The sequence below is a fragment of the Heteronotia binoei genome, chromosome 2, assembly GCF_032191835.1.
Source record: "Heteronotia binoei isolate CCM8104 ecotype False Entrance Well chromosome 2, APGP_CSIRO_Hbin_v1, whole genome shotgun sequence".
Taxonomy (NCBI): Eukaryota; Metazoa; Chordata; class Lepidosauria; order Squamata; family Gekkonidae; genus Heteronotia; species Heteronotia binoei.
This window is the reverse complement of record NC_083224.1, coordinates 88,235,726-88,257,310: the sequence shown is the minus strand read 5'-3', so window position 1 is coordinate 88,257,310 and position 21,585 is coordinate 88,235,726.

Sequence of the window (21,585 nt, the reverse complement as noted above, 5' to 3'; positions counted from 1 at the left end):
ATGAGAAGTGGGCAAGGGGGAGTTGGCAAGGTGGCCCGCATGAGGAGGGGGCAGCAGCCTCAGGCGATTCCCCCTTTTTAAGTTGTTACTGTGAATGTTGTATACTTTCAGGAGATACTGTAAGACTAGAGCTGTTAATGGACTGTAGGTAGTTGACATTGTTAGGTTGGACATGAATTGAGGTGCTACTATTTCTTGGATGTTTTTAATAATATATTGTAAGTCACCTTGAGCCTTGGGGAAAGAAGGTGTATATATGTTTTAATAAATAATAATACTTTCCAGCAGATGTACATGTGCTACTCAGTGATGCATGGAAAAAATATCACTCCTCATATAATACAACATTGCTCCCAAATCATTTCTGAGATACTCCCATTCAAGTCTTTGTCTCCTGATAAGTATACATAGAGAAGTAATAGGTCAATGAGACCTAGAGATGTCTGATAGGTGCTACATAGAGCAATGCTTATCCTCAGTAGAGCTATGCTGAGGCATCCCCTGAGATCATTACCAGCTAAATAAATAACCAAAGACTTGTGTTTCTTGAAAACACAGCTTCAGAAGAAATGTAACCAATGGAAAGGGTACATTTCATCCAGGTGTATACCCTACACAAAGTATGCACAGACACCCTTATAGTTCTATTGCCTCCTGAAGTGGAGGTTATATCAGGCTAGGGAAAGCTGGAAAGATTTGTCACTCCTCCTCAATTAATGCTTGACTGTCACAGCAATTTCTCATCATCATCCATTTCCTGAGAAGTACAGGCATCAGTTCCAGAGTACCTAACAGTCTGACAGACTGAGGTTCAGTGAACATGTGATTGGAGTGATATGAGTGTATGGGTATATATTTTGTGTTTGTGTGCCATAAACAGCATAGTTTCTGGAATGTTCCATGTGGCTGAGGTTGTTTTCCATGTTGCTAGCAAATCCGAATGGAAAGCACAAGGAGTTCATAGTCCTGTCTATGCTGTCCTTCATGCCAACCCAGTTTCCTTTATAGTAGCCAAACATCTCTTTCACAAATAATGTTATGGAAAACTACCTTTAAGTCTCCTTGATATAACTATAGCTTACTTAAGAAGTGAGGTGGAGACATTCTAAACTGAAATCTATCTGTTACATACCTACCCACCCCTTCCTCAAAGGCATTCAGGATGGTATCTGTTGTGTATGTGGACTTAAGATAAAACTGAACTGGGTGTTCCTACCTGGCTCATTGGAGCCATACGATCTGAGCTTGGGGTCTTGGGAACAATAGGCAGCAAGATCCAAATCCCTGCTGCCTTACACCAATCACAAGCCCCTGCTGGTTTGAATGACCCAATAACATGCCTGCGTGGGAACCCTGAGTTATGTATAGTTAGCCCGGTGGTCCAGTTCTCCAGGCTTTTCAGTGCAGACACCTACAATGCTGTACCTAACAAAGAGCTGTTATTCACTACCACCTCGCCTCTTCAATGCTTAGAACCCACTATATTATAGGGGCAATGAAAGTGGGATCCTGGTAGGCGAGCCCAGCAACCGGCACCGAACTGCGCATTGCTGCAGCTTCCCAGCTCTGCGCATTGCATCACCATCTCTGAGAACGGTTGTCAAGCCAGGACCCAAAAATGACCAATCCAGCATCCAGCACCACCGCTCCACCAATGCTGGGGCCCGCATGGATATATCTTGGAGTTCGATCCTGTTCACCCAGAGAGATGGGAGACCTGGGAGAAGCGGCTGAACTACTTCATCCTCTTCCACAAGATCACAGACGAGGAGCAGCAGCAGCATCTCTTGCTCAGCATCTGCGGCATGGGCATGCTGGAGCTGGCTGAGACCTACTCCTGCCCACGACGCTGAATGCAGCCACATACAAGGCCATTGTGGAGAAGCTGAATGAACACTTCATGCCCCAGCCAACCTGCATGACCAGGTACATTGAGTTCTCCAAGTGGAACCAGAGGGCCGGGGAGAACGTCACTGTCTTCCTCGCAGAGATCCACTGCCTTGCCCGTGAGTGTGCCTTCTCCAACCTCGAGGAAGCCCTGCTTGATCATTTCATAACCAGGCTCAGGATGAAAAAATGCAGGCGTAGCTGGTGGTCCACAAGACCTCCACCCTGACTGATGCTGCTGTTTACGAGAAATCACACAAAAAGCAACACACAATTGGGGCACACCTTGTCACTGGCGGATCCACCCCAGAAGATTTTGAGGAGGACGACACACTAAAGATGCACCAGGCCTCCCCGAAACACCCGCCACCATGTGCAACCAAACCTGCGGTGACCTTAGGTTGCGCCAGCTGTGGAGAACCCCACGAAGGACGCTCTTGCAAGTACAGGGATGCCGTTTGCCACACGTGTGGAAAGACGGGCCATCTGATGTGAGTTTGCCACTCAAAGTCACTGCGCCAGGCCCCGGGAAGCACATCAAGGCAGAAAAATGGCCACCGACATGAGGTCGCTTTCATAGAAGACATCCAGGCACTCACAACAGCAGGAGATCAGGTATGCCAACTCCCCATGCCTTACCCGGATAAATTTAAAATGACTGTGTTGATTGAAGTCAAGCCCTGCAAAATTTCAGGTGGTTAAAGACAGGGGCGGGCCAGACAGTCATCTCAGCCCGTACTTTTAGGAAGTTGTGTCCGGGGGGGTGGGATCCCAGCTGCATCCATCCCCGTTCATAGTCTGTGACTTCCAGAAAAAAGAGGTCGCTGTAATGGGGGTTGGGGCTGTCCACATGAAATACGGACGGTTCTTGGGCAAGCTACCCTTAATAGTTGTGTAAGAAGACCTGTGTAGTTTGCTAGGACGGTCATGGTTCAAGGCCCTGGGGATCTGGGTTGTAATGTACTGAATGACGAGACGGTTTGAAGGCAACATGCTTTATTTGATGGTACATTACAAGAGAGAACACGCGGGTCGGGCCCCGCTTATATACATTCCCCGGAACTGCCCCCCAGTCTGACCAGTCCAATCCTGGCCAGTCAAACTTCCCGCCACAGATCTTGATGGGCGGGGCGTCTAGCGAGCTACATCCGGGGACCCGTGGGTTTCCCTGGGTTGCCTCTGTAGCAATCACCATGCGGTACATTAGCTTATGTTTCAAGACATAACACTCCTCCCCCCCCTAGTTCAGGACACATAGTCTTGCAAGTAAGCGGGGACCTTGCGTTCCCTGGCTGACCTCCTTGGAGTTACTTGTGGAGTAGGAGCGGTCACTGGGGCTGCCGAGGCCACGGCTGCTGCGATAGACAGGGTGGCGGTTTCCCCGCATGGGGATAACGCCGGCCTAGGGCTGTCCGCCACCTGTTGCCCTTCTGGTGCCTCTACTCCTGGGGGGGTCGCCCCCGCCCCAGTGCTGCTCTTTCACCAGATCGGTTGGAGTGGTCAGCAGGGGCGGGGTAGCTCTCAGTGTGGGTGTGGCTGTTGGTTCATCCTCGTTTCATACTACAGCCGGCCCTTCCGGCAAGCTGCGGCGACGCATCTGATCTATATGCCTCCGCAGGATTTGGCCCCCCTCCGTTGAGATGTCGTAGTGGTGGGACCCGGTCACCCACAGCACCCGGCCCGCTACCCACTCGGGGCTGCTTGCGTAGTTCCTTGCGTACACCGGATCCCCCGGAAAGAACCCCCTAGCCGCTTCTCTGATCTCTGGGGAGCTGCGGAGGTTGGTGGCCCGGTCAGGATGCAACCGGTCTAACCTTGTGATCAGCTTCCTTCCCATTAACAACTCGGCTGGGCTCACCCCTGTGACTGGGTTGGGGGTGATTCTATTGTCAAATAAGAAGGCGGCCAAGCGGTGGTCCCAGTCCCCCTGTACTATGCATCCCAGGGCCTCTTTTGTGGTGCGTACCATCCGCTCTGCTTGGCCGTTGGTGGCTGGATGGAAGAGGGCAGACCGTATATGTTTTATTAGGTATCTCTGCAAGAACTCCTGGGAGGTGAACGCGGTCCCATTATCCGAGATGATGGTGTCAGGAATCCCGTGTGTGCAAAGGACCCTGTGCAACGCTCGGACCGCCGCCGCCATTGAGGTAGAGGCTACGGGGATAACTTCCAGCCACTTGGTGTAAGCGTCCACCAGAATGAAGAATGTTTGGCCCTGAAATGGCCCCGCAAAGTCAATATGTAACCTAGACCACGGCCTCCTACGGGCTTCCCAGCGGTGGACTGGGACACTGGGAGGTTCGGGCTGGGACTCCTGGCAGGCTTAGCACCTTCGAAGCCACCCCTCGATCTCTTTGTCCATCCCCAGCCACCATACATAACTGCGTGCTAGGGCCTTCATCCGTACAATCCCTGGATGAGTTTCGTGTAGGGCCTCCAGCACTTGTTTCTGCAATGTGGGGGGAACCACCACCCTGCTTCCCCAGAGAAGACACCCCTTGTGCATGGACAGTTCTTCCCTGTGTGTTGTGAATGCCCTGAATTCTTCGGCCTGTTTTCCCTTGGGCCATCCCCTCCCCACCCAGTCGAGAACCCGGTAGCGTTTCAACGAGCATCACATGGTGGGCTGGGGCTGGGTCCGGGTCCATGGAGGGCAGCGGCAGGCGACTGAGGGCGTCCGCGTGACCCATTGCCTTGCCCGGGCGGTGGACCAAGGCATACGAATAAGAGTTTAGGAACTGATTCCACAGCAGGATGCGCTGCGACAGAATCTGTGGCGTCTGGTGGTCTGACGAGGAGTCCCAGGAGTGTCTTGTGGTCCGTGGCGATTGTAAAATGTCTACTGTAGACATTAAATTTATGCACCCCTGCCACAATTGCCAAGGCCTCCTTATCAATCTGGGCATAGTTGCGCTCTGCGGGGGTCAGGGTCCTGGAGTAGTAGGCTATCGGGACCTCCCTCCCATCCGGGAGTTGGTGACCCAGGACAGCGCCCACCCCGTACGGTGATGCATCACATGCTAAGATCACCGGTAGGGCTTCATCAAAATGGTGGAGCATGTTATTTGATACGCGGAGCTCCTTGACTGCCTGAAAAGCGGCTACCTGCTTCTTTCCCAGACCCATGGGGCGTTTTTATCTAAGAGCCTGTGGAGGGTGTAATGTACTGGGAACCGAGACGGTTTGAAGGCAACATCCTTTATTGTGAGCACATTACAAGAGAGGGAACACGCGGGCCGGGCCCCGCTTATATACATTGCCCGGAACTGCCCCCTGGAATTGACCAGGCCAATCCTGGTCCATCCAAACTTCCCGCCACAGGTCTTGGTGGGCGGGGTGAATGGCAAGCTACATCCGAGGACCCTGGGGTCGCCTTCTGTAGAGCCCGCCATGCGGTACACTTTAAAGACAATACATAACACTCCTCCCCCCTTAGCTCAGGACACATAATCCCTCAAGTAAGCTGGAGCCGTGCGCACCCTGGTCGACCTCCGGGGGGACCCTTGTGGGATTGGTGCAGCCACCAGCTCTGTCGGGGGCCCGGCTGCTGTGGCGGACGGGGCGCTGGGTTCCCCGCGTGAGGGAACCGCTGGCCTATGGCTGCTCGCGTCTTCCCGTTCGGATGGGGCTCGGGCCGTGTGGTCGTCCTCTTCGTTTCTGTGTGGCTCCGCTACCCGCTCGGTCGGAACTGTCGGTGGGGCCGTTCATCGGGGCGGCGTGGTGGTGGGCTCCTCGCCGGCCTGCACAGCCTCCGGTTCATCTGGCAGGGTGCGGCGGCGCATTTGGTCAATGTGCTTCCGCAAGATCCGGCCCTCTTCTGTGGTTACGTCGTAGTGGCAGGACCCTATGACACGCAGCACCCGTCCCGCTACCCACTCGGAACCGTTAGCATAGTTCCTCATGTACACCGGGTCTCCCGCGAAGAACCCCCTGGCTGCTTCCCTGATCTCGGGGGACCTGCGGAGGTCCGAGGCCCGGTCGGGGTGCAGCCTGTCCAGTCTAGTGATAAGCTTGCGCCCCATCAGTAATTCCGCCGGGCTTACCCCTGTGACGGGGTTGGGGGTTATCCTGTTGTCGAACAGGAAGGTGGCTAAACGGTGGTCCCAGTCCCCCTGCACTATGCGGCCCAAGGCTTTCTTTGTGGTGCGCACCATTCGCTCCGCTTGGCCGTTTGTGGCCGGGTGGAATGGGGCGGACCGTATGTGCCGAATTAAGTACCTCTGTAGGAACTCCTGGAATTCCCTGGAGGTGAAGGCGGTTCCATTGTCCGAGATGATGGAGTCCGGGATTCCGTGAGTGCTCAGGACCCTGTGCAGCGCCCTGATTGCCGCCGCCGTGGAGGTGGATGCCACCGGAATGACTTCTAGCCACTTGGTGTACGCGTCCACCAAGATGAAGAATATTTGACCCTGGAAGGGCCCCGCAAAGTCGACGTGAAGCCTCGGCCACAGTTTCCTATTTGTTTCCCAGCGTTGTGCGGGGGCGCTTGGAGGTTCGGGTAGGGATTCTTGGCATGCTCTACACTTCCGGACCCAACCTTCAATCTCCTCATCCATTCCTGGCCACCAAACGTAGCTACGTGCTAAGGCTTTCATCCTAACAATCCCTGGATGAGTTTCATGGAGGGACTCTAGCAGTTGCCTCTGAAGCGGGGGGGGGGGGGGGGCACCACCACTCTGCTCCCCCATAGAATACACCCCTTGTGGGCAGCTAGTTCCTCCTTCCGCATTGAGTATGGCCTGAACTCCTCGCCCAGTTTACCCACTGGCCAGCCCCTTACCACCCAGTCGAGAACCCGCGCGAGTATCGTGTCTCGCCCCGTGGCTTTTGCTACATCCACTGTGTGTAGGGGCCGCTCCGGGAGCATTTCTATGAGCATCACATGGTGGGCTGGGGCTGGGTCAGGGCCCATGGTGGGCAACGGTAGGCGGCTGAGCGCGTCTGCGTGGCCCATCGCCTTGCCCGGCCGGTGGACCAGGGTGTATGTGTAGGAATTGAGGAACTGGTTCCACCGTAGCACACGCTGTGATAAGATCTGAGGCGTTTGGCGGTCTGGGGCCAAGAGACCCAGGAACGGTTTGTGATCTGTTGCTATGGTGAACCGCCGCCCGTATAAGTAGTCATTGAACTTGTGTACCCCAGCCACGATCGCCAGAGCCTCTTTGTCGATTTGGGCATAATTCCGCTCCGCTGGGGTCAGGGTCCTCGAGTAGTAGGCCACCGGAACCTCCCTCTCGTCCGGGAGTTGGTGCCCCAGGATGGCGCCCATGCCGTATGGCGACGCGTCACAGGCAAGGACCACTGGTAGGCTCTCATCGAAATGGTGGAGCACGTCATTAGAGATGAGCAGCCCTTTTACCGCCTCAAACGCAGCGTCCTGTGCCCTCCCCCAGACCCATGGGGCATTTTTGTCAAGGAGTCTGTGGAGGGGTTCCGCAATGGCGGCTTTGTGGGGCAGGAACGAATGATAGAAATTTAATAACCCCAAGAAACTCTGTAGTTCCGCCTTGCATGTGGGGGCCGGGGCATCCACTATGGCCTTGGTTTTGTCGGCAGTCGGGTGGATCCCTGCAGTGTCCACTGCAAACCCCAAGAACTCCACCCTCAGCACCCCAAGGGAACACTTTTCCTGCTTGACTTTCAGTCCGGCCGCCTGGAATCTGCGGAGTACCTCTCGCAGATGGTTGCTGAACTCATCCACATCTGGTGCGGCGATCAGAACATCGTCAAAAAACGGTTGCACCCTGGGGATCCCTTTGAGGAGAGAATCCATCAGGCTCTGAAAGACCCCCGGAGCAACACTCACCCCAAATTGCAACCACCGCACCTTAAAAGCTCCCCTGTGGGTCACTATGGTCTGGGCTTCCTCTGTCTCGGCGTCCACTGGGAGCTGCTGGTATGCCTGGGCCAAGTACAGCTTCTCAAAATTTTTTGACCCCGCTAGTGCTGCCAAAACGTGACTGACTACAGGGACGGGGTAGGGTTTATCTTGTAGTGCCTTGTTTATGGTGCACTTGTAATCGGTGCATATGCAAACATCCCCATTTGGCTTCACCGGGGTAACTATCGGGGTTTCCCATGTGGCGTAGGAAACTGGTTCTAGCACTCCCTTTGCTGTGAGGCGGTCCAGCTCTGCTTCAATTTTGGGCTTCAGAGCGAACGAGACTCACCTGGCCTTCAGCCGTATTGGTCGCACATGGGGGTCAAGGGGTAAGGATATGGGAGGGCCCTTGTAGCACCCTAGGGCCCCATCAAACACCTCTGGGAATTCCTGGCACATGTGCTCGAACCCTTGCATCTCCAACTGCTGCACCCCCACAATCTGAATTCCCAGCGTTTGGAACCAGGCCAGGCCCAGCAGTGTGGTGAGCTGGCGTTTGACCACAAGTATATCAAGTTTCCCCCTGAAGCTCCTAAACTCCACCCTCACCGTGGCCCATCCCAGAATCTGTATGGGGTTCTTTTGGAAGTCCCGTAATATGAAACCAGCTGGTCGCAGCCTGGGCCGGCCACGTGGGCACAGTTTTCTTAGGGACTCCTCCGAAATTATGGAGATGGAGGAGCCCAAGTCCAGTTCCATCAGGCAGGGGCTTCCCTTGATCCTGATCAATACTTTGACCTTCTCGGGGGTATTGCTGGGCAAGTTCATTACCTGCAGGCTAGTCGAGTAGTCCTCAGTCGAGTATTGGTTGGTGAAATGGCGTCTGCGGGTGGCCTTTGCCCGGCAAGCCCACGTGATGTGGCCCATTTTCCCACAGCTCCTGCAGTCCACGTTGTGATAGGGGCAGTCCCGATGCTCGTGTGGGTCCCCGCAGCTGGCGCACTTGGTGGTGGCTGGTTTCTCGGTCGCTTGTGGCCGCTGGGTCACTCTTGGTCCCATCCCTGGTTGGCAGCATAGCTGGTGTGTCTCCTCCTCCTCTGGGTGGCTCTGTGCCATCTCCTCCTGGTGGACGGCCTCTGCCCGCGGGTTGTGGAAAGCTTTAGTGGCTCTCTCGAACGCGGTGGCTTCGTTGAATGTGCCCTGGAGGCTGAGCTCTTCCTTTGCGAAGAGCTTTTGCTGTAGTCTTTCGTCCCTCAGGCCCCAGGCGAAACGGTCCCTCAGGGCCTCTTCTAGCTTCTCGAAGCTACAGTTTCCTGCAATTTGGCGGAGAGCGGCCAGGTATTCGGCTGCCGTCTCTCCCGCCTCTTGGTCCCTCTTGTGGAAGAGGAATCGCCGGGCGATGATTGAGGGCTGGGGCAAGAAGTGCCCAGTAAGGAGTCTGACTATCTCCTCATACGTCTTCTCTGTGATCCTCGTGGGAGCCGAGAGACCCTTGGCCTCTCCGCAGACGCTCGAATGTGGCCTCTTCACAGATGCTCAGAAGCACGTCTCTCTTATGGCTGTCGTCCGTGATCATGTTTGCTCGAAGGTAGCAATCGACCCGCTCCGTGTAGGTCTCCCACCTCTCCAGTTTAGCGGGGTTGAACTCTTCGAGATGGCCCGTCGTTCCGCCCAGGTTAGCCATGGTGGCTGCGGCAGCGGGTGCTTCCGTCTCCCTAGACGGTGTGCCTTCTTCATCTCCAGCCAGCTCCACGAAGTCCCTCTTCAGGAGTTACCTGGCTAGGATCCCATCTTCGTCGCCACGTAATGTACTGAGTGACGAGACGGTATGAAGGCAACATGCTTTATTCGGTGGTACATTACAAGAGAGAGAACACGCGGGCCAGGTCCCGCTTATATACATTCCCCGGAACTGCCCCCAAGTCTGAGCAGTCCAATCCTGGCCAGTCAAACTTCCCGCCACAGATCTTGATGGGCGGGGCGTCTAGTGAGCTACATCCGGGGACCCTGGGTCGCCTCTGTAGCGATTGCCATGCGGTACATTAGCTTATGTTTCAAGACATAACATGGGTAACAGGAATCCATCAAGCCCCCTCACAGAGGGACTTTCAGAATGTGTGTGAAGAATTTCCCACTGTTTTCGATGGCACTCTGGGAACATACCCTGTGGCCTTGCAACTGAACCCTAATGTGCAGCCCATAAAGGCTGAAGGCTCGGTGTGTGCCCCTGGCTCTGAGACCTAAAATTGAGAAGCAGCTTAACCACCTTGTGGCCCAAGGGGTGCTAGAGCCAGTTGCCAATGCTAAGTGGGAGACCCCCATTGCCACCTCAGTAAAGCCTAACGGCAGCGTCTGCATTTGTGCAGACTACAAGCGCACTATTAACAAGGTGCTGCAAGGCCATGCATATCCAGTCCCCATGGTCAGTCATGTGCTGGCTTCCCTTGTGGGAGGAAAAATTTTCAAGAAGCTAGACTTAGGCTAGGCATATCAGCAGCTCCCAGTGGACGCTGCCACAGTGGAGGCCCAAACCATCATAACGCACCGGGGGGGGGGGGGTGCCTTCCAGGTCATGCACCTGCAGTTCGGTGTCAGTGTGACCAGGGGGATCTTCCAGAACTTAATAGACTCTCTCCTTAAAGTTATCCCTGGTGTCCAGCTGTTCTTCAATGATGTGCTGATCGCCGCGGCCACCAAAGAATAATTTGTCTTCTGTCTCTGGGCCGTGCTGCAGCATTTTGATGGTGCGGGGCTGAAGGTGAAAATGGAGATGTGTGCTGGGGGTTCCCACTATTGACTTCCTGGGCTACACAGTGGATGCGAGTGGAATCCACTTGGCGCAGGACAAAATTAAGGTTATCTACGATGTACCTGCCCCCACAAACAAGGTGGAGCTACAAGCATTTCTCAGCTTCCTAAATTTCTACCACACCTTCCTTCCCCACAAGACGGTGGTAGTGGAGCCTTTATATAGGTTTCTGGACAAAAGGGCACCATGGGTTTGGGGACACCGGAAAGCAGCCGCTTTTCAGGTGGTTAAAGACATTTTGACTTCCAACAGCTTGCTGGTGCACTTCGACGAGCAGCTGCCCATTGTTTTGGCCTGCAACGCTTCCCCTTACGGGGTGGGCGCTGTCTTGGCCCATGTGTTACTAGACGGCAGCGAGGTCTCAGTAGCCTACTATTCATGGATGCTACAAAAGCCTGAGCAAAATTATGCACAGATCGATAAAGAGGGCCTGGCCATTGTGGCAGGGGTTAAAAAATTTCATGACTATCTGTATGGTCAACCCTTCACCATCCTGATGGACCACAAGCCCTTACTGGGTCTGTTTGCCCCTGACCATCAAACACTGCAAATGCTCTCCCCGCAGGCTTTGCGGTGGTCCATATTCCTTGTGGGGTACCAGTACAACCTCCAGTACCACCTGGGGAAGGCAATGGGCCACACTGATGCCTTGAGTCAACTGCTGCTGCCCTCGATGGACCCAGATCCAGCCCTTGCGCACCAAATCATGTTGATGGAGTCCCTTTCGGACAGCCCAGTGCATGTCAAGGACATTGCCCGTTGTTCCGCAAAGAACAAGATTCTCTCCTGTGTTTTGGACTGGGTGTGGAGGGGATGGCCCACGGGCTGGGTGGGTTCAGAATTTTCAGCTTTTGCATCCCTCCGGGATGAACTGTCTGTACATAAGGGATGTTTGTTGTGGGGAAGCAGGGTGATGGTTCCACTGGTGCTGCGGCAGCGAGTCCTCACCACGCTGCACAAAACCCATTCGGGGATTGTGCGCATGAAGGTGCTGGCCCACAGCTATGTATGGTGGCCGGGGATTGATGATGCCATTGAATCCTGGGTAGCGAGATGCCAACCATGCCAGGAGACCTGTCTGGCGCCGCCTAGAGCCCCAGCCCAACAGTGGAAGTCCACACGTAACCCCCGCCTGCACCTAGACTTCACAAGGCCTTTCCAGGGACAAATATTATTTGTTTTTGTGGACTCTTACTCAAAGTGGCTCAAGGTAGTTCCTGTAGCGTCAACATCATCCCGGGCGCACTGGAGGCTCTCCGCAGGGTTTTCGCTACCCATGGCCTGCCCAACACGCTCATCTCAGGAATTTCGGGTGAATTTCAGGATTTTTGCGGCTGCAACCTAATAAAACACATTAGGTCAGCTCCTTTTCACCCAGCCACCAACAGCCAAGCTGAAAGGATGGTGCAGGCCACTAAGGAATCACTCTGTTACATCATCTATGGGGACTGGGAAGCCTGCCTCGCAGAGTGCCTACTGGTGCAGCATACCATCCCCAGCACCATCACCAACCGTAGCCCGGCTGAGCTTCTAATGGACCGGTGGTTGGCAACAATTCTGGACCGCATGTACCCAGACCATGCTCCAGATCTACAAGAGGTGCCCGGGGTGGTCCAGGCTCCCTGAGGGTTTGATACAGGGGATGTGGTGTTTGCCAAGAACTTCGGGGGGGCCCAACCGGCATACTGGCCCGAGTTTCAAGGGTGTTAGGGGCAGTCATGTACGAGGTCACCTCAGAGAGCGTGGCACATAGAGCAGTTGTGGTCACATGAAGCTCCTGGAGATGAGATCAAGGAGGAGAGCCTGGATGACCCGCTGGCCTCACCAGCCTCTGAACTGGCAGAAGCAGAAGCCCCGGCTTCCACGCCCCCGTCTGCACCAGAGATCCTTGAGGACCTGGAACAGCCGCCTGAGCCAGAGACCTCTGGGGAACTGGAACTGCCAGCCAAAATCCCAGCATCACCGGCCCCTCAACTCACCACGCTGGAAGCTGCGACCGCTCCTCCGCCCGCTCCAGCACTCAGGCGGTCGACACGAGAGCACCAGAAGCTGGCATACCTAAAGGACAATGTTAGTTAGGGTTTGCAGACTAAGCGGGGAGGGATGTTGTGTATGTGGACTTAAGATTGGGTGTTCCTGCCTGGCTCATTGGAGCCATACGATCTGAGCTTGGGGTCTTGGAAACAATAGGCAGCAGGATCCAAATCCCTGCTGCCTTACACCAATCACAAGTGCCTGCCGGTTTGAATGACCTAATAACGTGCTTGCACAGGAACCTTGAGTTGTATATAGTTGGCCTGTTGGCTCAGTTCTCCAGTCTTTACAGTGCAGCCACCTACAATGCTGTTCCTAATAATGAGCTGTTATTCGTTACTACCTCACCTCTTCAATGGCTAGAACCCACTATATTATAGTATCCATGGCTCTTTTCTCCTCCATTATGCCTCCACAAAAAAATCCCATAGATTAGGCTAACAGAAGGTGATTGGTGCAGTGAGTTTAATGACTGAACAGGGTTTAAACCTGGTTTCTCAAAACCACTACATCATGCTGGCTTTCAGTGGGACTTTCTATAAATAGACTTATTTCATTCATGGACTATGAATGGGTACATATATTATTCTGGTACTCTGATGTAATCTGAAAGACCATCAAGGGCATTTTTACCACAGAGAAATATTTGGGCATCTTTGGGACATGGCTTCTCATACTGTAGTCTCTAGTCAGTAGTGGGAATAATATTTCTAAGAAGGTAAAGCACCAGTATTTAAACTTGCATAATGTGGATCAGTGTTACTTCATATGGCACATTGAGGTAAATTAAAAAACAAGTATTTATTGTGAAAATAACCTTTAGCTGCTAAAATAAGGCTGCACTTTGTGAAATTCATATTTGCTTTATAGCACTTTTGAATGGCAATAGGCAGCCATGGAGTTATTTAGAGAAAAGGTCTAAAGGTGCTAATAAATATTAACATTGTGTTCTGACAGCAGAGTTCTCTCTCGATATGCAGCTACATCTGGGGAGGGTACATTTTGGAAAGGAACATATGGCATACTTCCCATGGGATCTTTCTTGTGCTGCACTGTTGTAAATAAAACAGCAGAGAAAATTGAAGACTTACTCGGGACACACTGGTTAAGCAGCCACTTCTTCACAACAAACACAGGAAACTGCTGGGCAGAAAACCTATTGATTGAGGATTTTTGGTTGCACCTTCTGGAGACTGGCATGGGACACCCCCCCCCCCCCCATTAGCAATTCCAAATACATCTGCTGGAGGACAACACCTTAGGGGAAAAGAAAGCTCCTTCCCTTCACGTTCACAGAACAGTGGACAAATCTCTGGCAAGCAGTCACTGTTAGAAGGTCCAAAATGTGTCTCAAAAAGTGTGCATCACACTGTGCCTTAACATCTGGTAACAGTCAGTCCTTGTAGGCGGCATTGTAGTCATAGATTGAGTATTCTCGTATTTAAAGTGCATCACAAAGGAGCTTGCACTGGGCTAACATGGACAGCTGGAACCTGCAAAAGACATTATTGTTCTCTCGGGACTAACAGCAGTGAAGAGATGGAGAAAATGTAATGCTTGAGATGCAATACTGTAGAGAGAAGATGTGTGCAGGCCAAAATGTTAGAAGACTGGTTTTCAACTTATGGTAGGAATGTATTATCCATTCCTTGCAACTATGCTTATTTCATAGCTAGAAAACCTAAACATCTGTTTTTGACATATAATGAAATAAGAAATGAAATGCAGAAGCACTTGCCAAGGTTGCTTCATTATCTATAAATAAGAAATCTTGCTACAAAAAAGCAGAGGAGTTAGAAATCTGACTTGTTTTGAGCAGCAACTCTTTTTGAATATAAACATACAAAAGGGATTGCTTCAAAAATGCATTACATTTTGATGGCAATAGTTTTCAGGGATGACAAATATTGCTTGCAGTGGAAACATGATGTATTAAATGAGACGGGTACAGAACAGTGGAGACATATGTGTGATGGGACCTTGCTTTGTAACGTAATGTTGTGATGATGGATAAGATTTATAAGGTGCTATTTTAGTGGTACTATATTCCAACAAGAATAAAGAAAAAATATATTTCTGTGCCAGGTGATACTATTAATCTATAGATGTCCAGTTCGTATACATCACAACCATTTGCAATTCAGCCTAGATAGACTGAACATACACACCTGTATGTGGGGAATCTCAGTGGCAGATCACGTTCCAAATAATGCGCATTGTATCTCCGCATGCCTATAAATTTATCTGCATGCAAGGGAGCCCTTCTTTAAATGTTGTTTAAGAAATTACAGGTGATGCTCTTATGTTTATTCTTCAGGTGATGTTATTAAAGGATCTAAGAAGTTGTGCAACTAAGAAATACAGATGATTGGCTGACAATTTATTATTAGCTGCTGAACCGTTAATAGCTGAAAGTGAAAGCGTACTAAGAAGTCATCGATTGAGAGAAGCGTGGAACGTGATTGTAATGAGTAAATTAACAGCCACAGTCACATCCAGGATGGGGGAAATTATGGTTGTACATAATTTTTTCTGGGGATTAGGACAAATTATAAATGAACTGAATATAAATAAATCGCAACTTAAATTGTTGGTATCAAGGGGATGGTCCCATGCACTGCAAGAAGAGGCATGCTTGTGGAGCAGGATGGTCCCAAGCACTGTAGCCTCCTACACCCCCACAGATCCTATCGCTGGGATTCAGGGGAGTCTTTGGAAAAGGACTGGATTAGGCGCAGAGTGGGTAGGCAGTGAGAACATGGAAGTCAAAAGGTGTTTTTATACTTATTTTTATACTTTTTAAAAATTTATATCCTGTTCTTCTCCCTGCTCTTTCCTCCCCCACCTTTCCTTACAATGACTTTGTGAGATAAATTAGGCTGAGAGATTGTGATGGGCCCAAGTCATCCAGCAGGTATTCATGGCCAAGTAGGAAATCAATCCCAGTTGTCCCAATCCTAAACCAACACTCTAACCCAGAAGTTTTCAGTTTTATTAAGCCTGTGGACACTTTTAGAATCTTGAAAACTGGAAATGGTAACCACCATAACATAACAGCCATTGAGAGCCAGTGCCAAACACAAAATGGTGGCCATGCATTCTTGGGGCAAATCACAAAATGATAGGAAGTTGTGAGCCAAATGTCCTCCTACTATTATGTCTATTGTTTGGTGTTCTCCTGCTCCAAGGAAGTGCAGGATTTGCTCTTTGATTTGAGGAAGAGATGCTCTGGTGAAGTCCAAATGGTAAATATATTGACAGTACCATGGTGTCCATGGGCGCCACATTGGGGATTGCTGCTGTAACCACTATTCAATGGAGGCTCAGGAAGTGCCCTTCTGCTAGCAGAAGAATCGCACCCAATATTATAAAATTGACTACCTATAAATTATACCTTTTCTCAAGTAATACCATGGAAAACATTTGTTGCATTTCTATACACAACTATTTTTATTTATTAGATTTCAAATTTGCTACAATAAAGCATTTAAACAAAATTTAAAATAGCTCACCATGCCTCTGATCAAAGTGTGGACTTATTTTGCGTCTAATGATGGAGCATATCTTCCAGACACATATGCTTGACTAGTAGAACCCTGTCCTCCTGACTTCATTGTTTTACAAGTAGGGAGAGGACCCTCAAGAAACTTGCAGGGAAGGGGCATTCCCCTCTTTGTTTCCTCCCTTCTCCACAGCAAACTCTTCCCTCTCCTCTGCCTCTCTCAGTGGCTTCCCTTGAGCAGCTCTGGATGAGCCAGTAGTGTCTTTCCACCACCTCTCTTGGCAGCTCACTGAGAGCCTCTCTGGGTAGCCCTCCAAGGGACTACTTTCCCTTTGGGGGGCTCATCTGACAGGACTGTGATAAGCATATGCACATACTATGCTTTTTTAAAAAGAAGTTTTAACCTCCCCTCCCATGTGTTATTTTTAAATTGTCAGTTTAAGTTTGTGGAAACATCTGCTTCGGGCAAGTATGTCCTCATCTGTGGATTTAGATATCCACAGACAAGAGGCACACTTTGAAATTAGATATATAGACTGGTGTATACTGAGCTTTGAAATTCAAACTGAATATTCAAATATTTGGAAGTTCCATTAATACAATGCACTAAATAGCTCGGCTTCTGCCCTATCATGATACAGAAGCTGGTTTTGCATCCCCACTGAGTTCCCTCCCCTCACCAAATCCTGCCCTCCCCAGGCACTACCCTCAGATCTCCAGGAATTTGCTAAGCTCGAGTTGGCAACCTTAGTCTTTGGATGTTTAATTAGTGTTTTGGTTCTAGGACTAGATAAACCCTAACTAGGTATGCCAAGATAATAAACTTTTTTTTTATATAATGCAGGTTTTTGCTTTAGCCAAGGATATTTGGTGAGCATCTTAAGGAAGGTGGTTACCCAGTCCTGCTTCTCATGGCTGGGGAGGCGACCTCCTCAGGGCTAAGTATGTACCCTTTTGAACACTACTGATGGCCAGCATGAGGAAATAGTGGCACAAATCTACTCCTCTCAGCATACCTTTCAGAGAAACAGGCCAAGAAAAGCTAGGTGTGGCATAAACACTGACCTGGGCTTGATGCTAGGGTGGGCTTCTATGGCAGCCCAGTAGATTGGGTAACCTGCACTATGCACTCAGGTCAACTATTAGTTAATACCTAACAATCAAACTTTTAATCAAAGGCCGTTTTCGCACTAGCGTTTACTCCGGCGTAGCACCCCATTTACCTCCGGATCTTTTCCTGGTTTTCCCACCTGTTGCTCCGGCGCTGCGGTTTGCTCCGGCGCTGCAGGGGTTTCACGCCGGAGTATCTAGATCCACCTCCTTCCGGAGTTTTTGAAAACCTCCGGATCCACTCCGGATCCACTCCGCGGAGTTTTCTGTGGGAAATCCATCCACGCCGGATCGACTGCTGTGTGGGCGGCACCCTCTCCCTTTCCGTCCTCCCACCCCATCCACCCCCTTGGCCAATCATCAGCCTTTTGCGGCGCTTCCCCAAAGTGCCGGCATGGCCATTTTTTTTTTTAAACTTCACAGTTTTGCGTAATAGCGATATTTCGAAATTACAAATAGAAAAAAAAAAAACCCCTCCTGGAATAGCCTCAATTGCCACTTCAATTGGCTTCGTTAGAATTTTCTTTTATTATTATTGACTTTAGTTGCATTATTTCGCTGTTGCGTTATCTCGATAATGCGAAAACGACCATTGTTGGGGGGGGGAATCTAGTGCCGGTGCGGGCCAAAGCGTTCATGTGTGTGTGTTTTAAAAAGGGAATGCCTCCCTCAGCTGTGCCACCAGGATTTCTGGACCTGCACAAAATCGCCATGTATAAAATGGGAAGTTGGAGTCCTGCATTCTTCTCCCTGGCTACATTCCACTCGTTTAGAAAATAGACGCGCGCTCGCTCTTCACACGCGCCACAGAAGGGGAAGGAGAGAATGGGGCGGGGGGGGGGAGCTCTGGCAGCAGGAATCAGTCAGGTCCCCGTTGCAAGCACCAGCTGGGGAGGGGAAAGAGAGCGGAGGAAATTTTTTTGGGGGGGATCTAGTGCTTCAGAATTTGGGGGGGGGGAATCTAGTGCTAGGATTCTCCACTGTGAATGCTTCTGTTAATACATAAAGGGCTGTGGAGGATTCTACAGCTGCAGCCAATCCATAAGCAGCAGCAGCACACGTGATGCAGTTTGTCCACGAAAAGAAGGGGAGGGAACAGCTCGATGTTACGTTAGTACGTTAGTACGTCATTACGCAACCAGACTTGCGCTTAAAAAAAAATGATTGACAGGGCATCGAACTCAAGTCGATGCCAGTGGGAAAACGATTTGAGCCGGGGCTTCAGGGAAGGCGACTCCGCAAAGAGTCACTAGTGGGAAAACGAGAAAAATGATCCGGACATAATTGCGCCGCGGAATAAGGGGAGCAAACGCTAAGTGCGAAAATGACCAAAGTGATTTTTTAAAAGCTTTTAATCAGGCTTTTGATGTGTGGTGTCTTTTGGGATGGCTTTCAACAAAGATTCCTAGGAGTTACAGTTTGGAGAAGGCACTATGAACTATAAATCCATAGTTCTCCTCACAGAACTACAATTTCCAGGATTTCCTGAGCAGAGGAACTGACAGTTAAACTGATTTATGTCTGCCATATGGACATACTCTCAGAAATCCTTCATCTCAAATCCAGATTGGTGTATGAAACAAACAAGGGAATAAATTAGGGGCCACTGTGTATAAAGCAGACCCTGTGGAAATTAATTTTGGGAGGAATATGTCCTAAGCTCACAAACATGAATCTACTGATATCAATATAGAGACAGAACAGGCCTTCCTGCTAATAGCATCAGTTTTCCTGCATTCTCTGTTGGCAGGAGATGACAAGCCTACATTTCCTCTGCGGGACAACAGAGGTATGAGCAGCCTTCCTGTAAGGGTTCTCCACTCTCTTGGAGGTGGCAGGGATGCTGAATTGCTTCTCCCAAAAGCATTAGAGATGCTACAACATGGGGAAGGCAATGGTTCCCGGTGAATCTGATTAGAGCCTACCTAGAATTTTGTCCCTAGGTTTGGGAGCCCAGGAGGTCACTTGGGTTTCTAGGGATTTGGCTATTCTGACCATCTGTTTGGCATACAGCTGGAGATCTGCATTGGGTGATATTGGATCTGTGCTTCTCACCATTTCATCAGGGGATGGTTCAGATGGTTGCCCAAAACTTTGTTCTGATGGATAGGCTGCTCCTTCATCCTCCAAGTCCAAAAAGGTTGGTGGATCCTGCTTAGGAAGGGGAGTAAAGGCAGCCCAGGTCATCACTGAGCTGTGTGCATGAGGCTCAGAAGGACAAGCAGGTTCCAAATTTTTATATTCTGTGTATTTTTATTTGCAACTGTTATGCCATTAAAGGTTTGGTATGAAAAGACAAGCAGGTTCAGTTCCAGAGGGCCTAGGGAAGTTGCCCCATTCCTGCAGGAAAGGTGAAGGGGAATAGAAGGGGTATTCCTGCCAGGATGGTGGAGGGGCTGGAAAAGACCAAGATGCCAGTTTCAGGGGCTCCAGAACCCACCTTGGATCTGAGGAAGCGGGCAGCTGGTACTCAGTGGCCATTTTCACCTCACCATCAGACAGTGAGGAGGCCGGAGACTGTAAGTGCACTGATAGTGTCCTAGGAGGAGGTGAGTCCTCTCTTGAGCAGGTGCCAGAACTGAAGAGGTTAGAATGGTTAGAGCTGATAGAGTCCTCTTGGGCGGAGAACATTTTGAAACTGACAGGTGCTTTTCACAGTGTTTGGTCTTGATCCTGGCCTTCTTGGGGAGAGGTTCCAAAGCACATCATGAGCCATCAGGGGATTTGGATCAGCATCTGGTTGGAACTGACCCCGGACCCGAAATAACCAAAGATATGGAGGATGGACCCAACAGCTGATTAATTAATCTGATGATTTACTAGGGATTGTCTGAAGTTGGGCTGTTGGGCTTTCAGAACATGTTAGGGCCCTTCCCCAAAGGCTAGCCTTCAACCTGGCTGCTCTATCAGACTATGCCTTCTGGGTAAATTTGAGGCAATATTTAAAATTGCCAGTGTTATATGTCTCAATAAGGCATAGGAAACAGGAGGGAATGCCTGTCAAAGCAGGCAATCTTTGTTCCACACTGGAACACTTCTTCAATTGCACCTTCCTGGACATGCCTGTTGAGAAGGGCAAGAATTCTGCAAAGGAATAAGCTGAAAGGCAAAGGAGATTGCTGGGATACATCCTTGCTCAGCAACACCAACAAGAAAAGAACCAAGGGAAAGGGGGACCCCCCCCCCTTTGGAGCACATGACCCTTTGAGCAGGAAAACTGCTACTAACTCGCTCCAAAGGCTCCTCCCTTAGCTTCTAAAAGAGAGAAGAAAAACTATAAAAGTCCTCTGGTGGCTGGCCTGCACTTGCACAGTCTCAGTGTGGGACTACAGAAGACTGAAGCTGAACAAATTGAAACTAAATCTTGAAAAAAGAGAGGCAATGCTAGTTGAGAAGGTAGAGATCTAGAAAGATATTATGCTTCCTATTTTTGATGGAGTTAATGCAGCTGCAAAAAGGGGTTTTCTTCTAACTCAGCCTAGCCTGAAAGATGGCCCCCTACCTTGACATGGCTGCTCTGGTCATCTAGATCTTTGTATCTGTGAGACTGCTTCCCCCCTTATTCTCCATCACTACAGCTTCTCTCATTTGAGTAGGGCCTTCTTCAGGTGCAACAAGGCAAAATCAGCAACTGCCTGTACATGTACCGTCTCCTTTGTGGTCCCCACCTTATGGAATGGCTTACCTGAGGAGTTCAGAAAGGCTCCTACTTTCCTGGCTTTCTGCAAGCTATGCAAAACTGAATGATTTGGGAGGGATTTTCTACATAAGCAATAGGGTTGCATGGTACAAAAAGATTCACAACATAACTTGGATAAATTATTAAAGACGGCAATGTTCCCTCTAAGCTGCAGAGTCTTGTGAGCAAAACTTCTACTTTGTGAGCTACTGGCATTAAAGCTGTGAGCTACTGCATAAATTATTGTGCTCTGGGGCCATTTTTCCTGAGCTAAGACAAAAACGTGTGAGCTGAAGGCTAAAAATATGTGAGCTAGCTCACACCAACTCAACTTAGAGGGAACACTGGTGGCCTGTACTCCTATGTATGGTTTGCTGTAAGTAGGATCCTAATATGTAATTTTTGTATCATTTAATATGTCCTGTTAATACTTAGGGTTACTTCAGTACTGTTTTTAGATTTCTGGTTAATCCTGTTGATTGTATTGACTTACCTTACATAAACAAACAAACAAACAATTCCATTTCTCCAGAGCAGCAAACCATTAAAACTTTGCTAGTTATGCTCATAATTCTGATGGTGGAAAGTGCCATCAAGTCACATCTGACTTATGGAAGCCCCACAGGGTTTTGAAGGCAAGGGACCTTCAGAGGTGGTTGGCCATTGTCCCTGGTATTCCTTGGAGGTCTCCCATCCAAATACTAGCCAGAGCTGACCCTGCTTAGCTCCCAAGAATGGACAAG